Source organism: Fukomys damarensis, unplaced genomic scaffold (assembly GCF_012274545.1).
Source record: "Fukomys damarensis isolate Sample0158 unplaced genomic scaffold, DMR_v1.0_HiC HiC_scaffold_22, whole genome shotgun sequence".
Lineage (NCBI taxonomy): Eukaryota > Metazoa > Chordata > Mammalia > Rodentia > Bathyergidae > Fukomys > Fukomys damarensis.
The window spans coordinates 8,669,461-8,676,206 of NW_022900934.1; the positions used below are offsets into that span (position 1 = coordinate 8,669,461).

Sequence of the window (6,746 nt, forward strand, 5' to 3'; positions counted from 1 at the left end):
CGGGGGGCGGGCAGGGGGATCAGATTTATAAACGCACACTTGGCAAACTCTAATTTGGTGAATTAGTTTGCAGATCTGAGTCATGGTAACCAAGAGGATTTTTCCTAGAGTGAAGTAGTTCCTCACGCGGCAGCTTCATGAGATACTTCTTAGACGCTCATGGTAGGAGAAATTTTCATCTCTGCTGCCTCTTTTCCTCTGAGATTTCCTACAGCGTTGTCTTCCTGAGGCTCTCTGTGCTGGAGGAGGACGGGGCAGGTCCTCTGTGCGGGTCACGCCCCGTCATCTTCCCCTGGGACCCCTGCCTCAGCAGCCCCACGAGCTACTTCCCGGTGTCCAGCCGGCAGCGGCCAGCTCTCCCGGTGTTTCCCACGACCCCTGGTGGGAGGGTTCTCGGTGCCTTGTTCTCTTTCTCTCAGGCAGATCCTTACTCCTCAGCACTCATGAGCACGTATCCATCCTTCCTGCGCGATTCCTCTTTTCCTGTGAGTCTCTACTGACACCCGGCATCTCCAGGCTGTGTCCCTCTCCCCGGTAGCTGCAATGAGACGCTCTTCTTGCCCTGCCGGGATGCTGCTCTTGGTGGAACAGCCCAATGTCGGCTTCTGTTGTGTGCACCCAAATAACCAGCGCTCGCATGCGTAGTCTGTCCTCTCAGTCACAGTGCACTGCAGCTTCAAGATGCGTGCTTTATATTTTATACATATTTTTAAAACATTTATTTCTTGGCACATAGAATGTGTTCAACAAGTATATCTTAAATAATCAATGACCAGGTCTCAGGACTTTTACCATACCATGGGTTGTTTTTTAGGGGCAAGAGAGAAAGCAAAGGTATATACACTTCATTTCTAAGCTTTTGTTAATAGGGTCACTTTTTTCAGACTAACACGTACCATCAATGTATGTCTCTTGCGCTCTCTCTCTTTTTTTGGTACCAGGATCGAACTCAGGACCCTGTACTTGTGAGGCAGGCGGTGGAACCACTGAGCTACTTCCCCGGCCCTGTTTGTCTCCTTTTCACATAGCCAGCTGGACTTCATTTTCTTCAGTGCTTTGAGGTGAACACAGGGCCCCTGCTGACATTTTCCCTCGCTCATACCATCGGGCATCGTTACTTCGTAGTGTGTCTCATGTCTCTCGTCTGTCTCCCTGCCCCTTCCTTTTCTCATTTTGTTCTTCTTTCACTCTCATCTAAAAATCAATGGCCAGCTCTGGGTTTCTGATCCGAATACGAGGCCATAACTCCTGTCCGAATTCTCTGGTGGGTGCACGGAGTACAGCTTGGGGTCCAAGCCATCAGTCTGGTCATCGATGGGCAGGAGAGCCTTAGATAAACTATTTGACCTAAGCCCGTTTCCTTTCCCAGATTGTGAGAATGACAGCCCTCCTTTCATAACATAAAGTAAACTGCTCTCTCTGGCAGTCGTGATGAGCGGGGAAGACGCTGGAAGAGCTGTTGACTGGTGGCATCTGCAGTATCCGGGGGTGTGGGAGAGCTAGCCTGAAAGTACTGCATCCACAGAAATATCTCAATTTACCAGGGAGAAAGGACAGCCATGGCCCCTACTGCCTGATTTAAATGTTGCGTGGGAACAGGGGAACAGCAGGGGCCTGGGACCCCAGCAGAAATCCTCCAGAGCTGGGGGATTCTGGACTGAAACACTGCCATGTGCCAAAGGCCCAGAGGAATTCCAAGGAGACTGACAAGGGATGCACCATAAAGACTTCTGCTGGAGCTGGGATGGGCTATTAATGCCTGGCTCTCCTAAATGTCTCATTTTCTGAGCTTCATTTAATTTTTAGGATCACCTGGGGCCCAGCGTGTTAGAAAGGGGAGGACAATGGAAATTACTCCTGAGCTAGCTCTGATTTGATGAAGCCAACTACCTCACCTCATGAGAGCCATGGAAGGGGAGGAGGGAATGGGCTCTGGGGTACAGAGCTTCCTCCCAGCCTGCCCTGCCTTCCAGCTTCCTTGTCAGCACTGCCATTGATATTAAAATCAAGGGGCTGGCATAGAGCTCCTGGCAGCGCTGGCACAGTTCCAGGCTGGCTCTAATGAGCCTCACCTGGGCTAATTACATTTCTTACAAACCCTGCTGGAGAGGTTGGACTTGCCAACTGGTTGCCCAGAATGATAGAAATTTGGGATTTCTCTCTGCCTGCTGGCAATCACAGCTCCAGAGGCCCGAGAGGGCTCAGGCCATCCTGGCCACTTCCTTGTGTGACTACAAGGCATGTATTCGATTTGTACCAGAAAGAGGAAAGCCATGAAGTCAGAGGTGGTTTCCAGCCTTGCTGCTCCAGGTGAGGGCTCATTGGATGTCTCGTTACGAATGCGGTGTTCAGGCCTCACCCTGGATCTATGGCAACTGCATTGTCACAGGGGCCTGGTGACTGGTGTGAGCAGTCAAGGCTGAGACACCCAGGTACTGATTTCCCAAAAGGGAGGCCAGGAAGATATTTTTAGAACTGTGCAGTCTTCAAAAGAGAGGAAGCATTTCCCAGTATTGCACCAGCCTGGTTTGGGGTCTGCTGTACCGTATGTCAGTTGTGTGACTTGGCTGAGGGCTTAACCTCCCTCGGACTTGGTTTTCTTGACTGTAATATGGGTATAATGGTAGTGTTTCTACCACAAGGTGGCTGTGAGGAGGAAATGATATAATATGTATGGGCTTCTTAGCAGAGTACTTGAAAAATAGCGAGCAGTATAAATATTATCATTGTCATCAATGACATGGAGGAATCATTGGTCCCCAAGGAAAGCCCCCGATTCCCATTTACTTCTTTAGTGGTTCTACGGGGTCTGAGCTTCAGCAGCTCACCTGTAAAGTGGAATGGCAATCAATGTCCATCTCTTGAGGTTTGTGTGAAGATGAAAAGAGATACCACAGAATAGGAACTGTGCGGTCATCACACACAAGAAAAGTCTGAGAAGGCACCACAGCTGAGAGGCACCCAAGGAGACACGGTGGCTAACCGTGTTATCTTGGGCAGGGTTTGAGCCAGGAAAATGACATTATGGAAGAATGAAGTGTGTTAATTAGCTCCCCTACCCTTTTAACACTAGCAAAATCTCTGGGAGGATCAACTTGCAAAAGGCAGTTTGTTTTTGGAGCATCTGGTAGGCCCAGGACTGGTGGGTCCTCTTGCTATTAGGCCTACGATGAGTCTGCACCACATGGCAAGAGTGAATGGCAGAAGGAATCTGCGGACCTCATGACCAGGAAGCAAAAGAGAGGAAAAGGTGGAGTCAGAGTCCCACAGTTCCTTTGAGGCCACACCCCCAATAACCCGAAGACCTCCCACTCTGCCTTCCCTTAAAGATTCCACCATCTCCCATAATGCCCAGCTGGTGACTGGGGGAGACTCCATATCCAAACCAGAGCAGTGAGGAACTGTGAAGAAAGTATGGGTTTTAGTTAACAGGATTCTTATCAATGCTGGTTCCTTAGCTGGGACAAACGTGCCATGCTAATAAAAGACATCAAGAAAAGGAAAAACTGGGTGAGGGGTACAGGGAAACTTTGTCATAGCTTCTTAATTTTTCTGTAAATCCAGAACTCCTAAAAAATAAGATGTATTTAAAATAAATGCATGAATACATGAAAAGCCTTAGGCAAGGGAGACCAATTTGTTCCTATTTGTCTGGGACTGAAAGTCCTGTGGTACAGAAAATCCCTGTCTCAGGCAGACTGGAAGGTTGACCACCTTCCCTTAGCATAGAGCCCAGCGTAACTCAGGAGCCCGATTAATCTTCGCTGCTACATTGTTTGCTGGTGGCCAGCTCAGTAGACACTCTGGGAGGTTGGTGACTGCAGATGGGGACGGGGACCTGCGCAAAGCTCTGACAGGCAGAGAATTCACCCCCTGGGCTAACAGGTATCACCGAGCATCTACTAAGTCCTAGGAGTGTCCTCTGTGCTGGGGCTGGTGGGAGACAAAGATAATGCCTTGGCTCGAAGGAAGTGCAACCCAATTGAAGGCCCCAAACTAGTATAACAATAATAACAAAAAGCAAAACAGCAATAGCAGGCACAGTAGACAGCAAGAGAGCAGAGGAGTCCTTAGACTCATTTATGTTTTTCAGGCCAAGCTGAGATTCAGAGAGCTCAGACAGCCTGTCCAAGACTACGCAGATTGAGGACCTACCCAGCCTCTGTGCATCGCCCAAGCTGAGAGCTGACTTTCGCATTCCCCACCGCTGCCTCCCATGTATCTGTACTACAAGAAGGGTCAGGAAGGCTGAGAAGCCCAACAGTCATGCCATGGGGGCCTCAGGAGTAACTGCCTTAGGTTGGGTGAAATTAGGGAGGACTGGGCTGGGATTTAGCTTAGTGGTGCCTGCCTTGAAAGCACAAAGACCTGAGTTGGATCCCTGGCACCAAAAAAAAGAAAAGAAATTAGGGGGACTTCCTGGAGCAGTCAGACTCTGGGCCGTGAAGGTTCGTGGGGCCCAACTGCTCGGCTTCTGCCATGCAATCCTCAGTGAGCTTCCCTGTCTTCCAAAGTAACCTGTTCAGAACGCTGTGGGAGGGTGATGATAGATGGTCCATTGCCACGGTTGATGACACTTTTAGGAAATCACAGTCTATTCCTAGTATTCCTAGATCAGCTTCCTGACCACATTAAGAATAAGAAGACAGGAATTCGAGTTTACCGGAGGATTTGCAAAAGCATGATTCCCGAGACAATGCAGGGAAAGGATGAGATGTGGTTAGAGAGTGTGTGGTCCCTACTGGACCCAACTGGACGCACATCAGATGGGGGCAGACAAAAGCCAGGGAGCCAAGGCTGCCTGGAATCCCCAGGAAAGAAGAGAGGGAAATGATAGCTGAGCTAATAGTTCTGCATGGATTTACAGGTAGCAAGAAGCTGGACCCTTCTCAGCAGCGCTCAGGAAAGCCACAAGTCCCCATAGGCCCCTGGCTCAGCTGGGGAAGAAGGACAGCAGAATGGCTTGGAGGGATAGGAAGCAAATGGGCCGAAGGTCTGCGTCGGTCCAATTTCGCGGGCATCTGTTCTGGGCAGTCACAGAGGGCCCTGTGCTTGGCTTATGCCCTGCTGCCACCACCCTGAAATGCCTAATGAGTTCTGAACAACAGTCCCTGCATTTTCATTTTGCACTGGGCTCTGCTGATCCTGCAGGTGGCTGTGGCTACCACTCAGAGTCCCTGTGTGTCCCCAGGAGAGAGGGGTGCAGCTGTCTCACAGGTCCAAGGCTGCACCCGTGGCCTTGCAGAGTTAGGGAGCTCAGGATTAGCTAGGAGGACCAGAAGATGCCATGACAGCTTGAGGCTGGGCCTAACCCTCCACATCACAGCCACCTTGGCAATGCCACCACCCAGGCCTGCTCCAGCCCCGCTGGTTCTGGACAAGGCACCTCTCATATCACTGGAATCCTATGAAAGGGGAGGAATCCTGAATTGACCAAAATTAAGTGGCTGCCACTCAGAGTAGAAACTTGAGATAGAAATTGAGTTCAGGTGAAGAACATAAGAGACCATTTCATTTCTTCTGCTCCTGGCTTTGTGGACTGAGACTTGTAACTCTTACAGGTACCACTTGGCTGCTGTGGCCCAGTCTTGCCCTCTGTTCTTATCGCCCGGTGGCTCAAAGAGAAAGCACTGGAGGCCATCCCGAGCCAATGCCTCGGCCACCGCATCTGTGCTCTGCTACAGAGGGTTTCTCGGTGCTTCTGACCACCGAGGTGCTGCATGGCTCTGACCCATGATCTGCAGGGTACAGAGACAGCCCCAGCCTCAGCAGACCCTTGGTAGACTCTGTGCGGCAGATCTGCAGAGAATCCAGTTTCTCATCCACAGCACCCCTGGCTTCCACCCAGCAAAGCCACGACCCCTCCAGTCACAAGGAGCGGATGTATCTTCTGGCATCGCCCACTGTCCCCTCATGGGCAAAGTCACCTCTCACGATTTCTAGCCCAGTACAGCCAGTTACTCCTTTTTTGTGCCAGAACGAGTTATTTAACCAATGTGTCTGAGGGCTTCCCTTAGGAACATATTAATTACAGAGCTTTTCCCTTCACCGAGAGAACTGGTGGGTTTCCACAGGAGAACCTTCGCAAGGAAAGCAAAGGAGTCTTGCTAACATCTCCATCACCCCGTCAGCCCCCGTTGGAGACCGAGAGTGTTAGGCCTTGAAGGGTTAGGTCTTCCTCCAGCCCCATCACTCTTCTTATCATAGCACTCTTCCCTTCTGTGTGCAGACATTCCCTCCGTGTGGGGAAATCCCAGAGGCCAGGCTGACCCCCGGGTCGAAGATGCCAACAACGAGCAGTGACCGAGCGAAGAGCCTCGCAGGAGCACAGGTGACTTCAGGTCGCACCACGTTACAGGTACAGATAACACCCCTCTCTTAAATGTGAGGAGCCCGAGGCTCATACAAGTCCGTTTTTAACTCTGAAAGATCACGCGGCTGTTGTCTGCGTCCTCACAGGTGTGCGGGAAGCTTGGCTCCCTGTGTGGCGATGCTAAGCAGCAGTGGACCTCTAAGGGGTGGGGCCCCTCAGGTCACCGGGGGCCCTTAGCCCTGATACTGGTCTTGCCAGGGTGAGTGGGTTGTTCTGATGAGTGGGAGCCCGACCCTCCCAAGTCTTTGGCTTTCTGTCTCACCGCGCTGTCTCTCCCCCGGGCAATGCATCGACCAGGACACCATCTGCCATGAGGTGACGTGGCTGACGGGCCCTTGCCAGAGCTGGTGCCATGCTACTTGGATTCTCAACT

The 6,746-nt window shown here is 51.2% G+C and overlaps 1 long non-coding RNA gene across 1 annotated transcript; it reads left to right on the forward strand.

Annotated features, from left to right (window-relative positions):
* The first annotated feature begins 946 nt into the window (after positions 1 to 946).
* On the forward strand, positions 947 to 6,363 carry LOC104858094. The gene is made up of 3 exons (XR_779041.1): positions 947 to 1,061; positions 4,094 to 4,238; positions 6,230 to 6,363. It is a non-coding gene; the product is annotated as an uncharacterized LOC104858094 (long non-coding RNA).
* Positions 6,364 to 6,746: the final 383 nt, after the last annotated feature.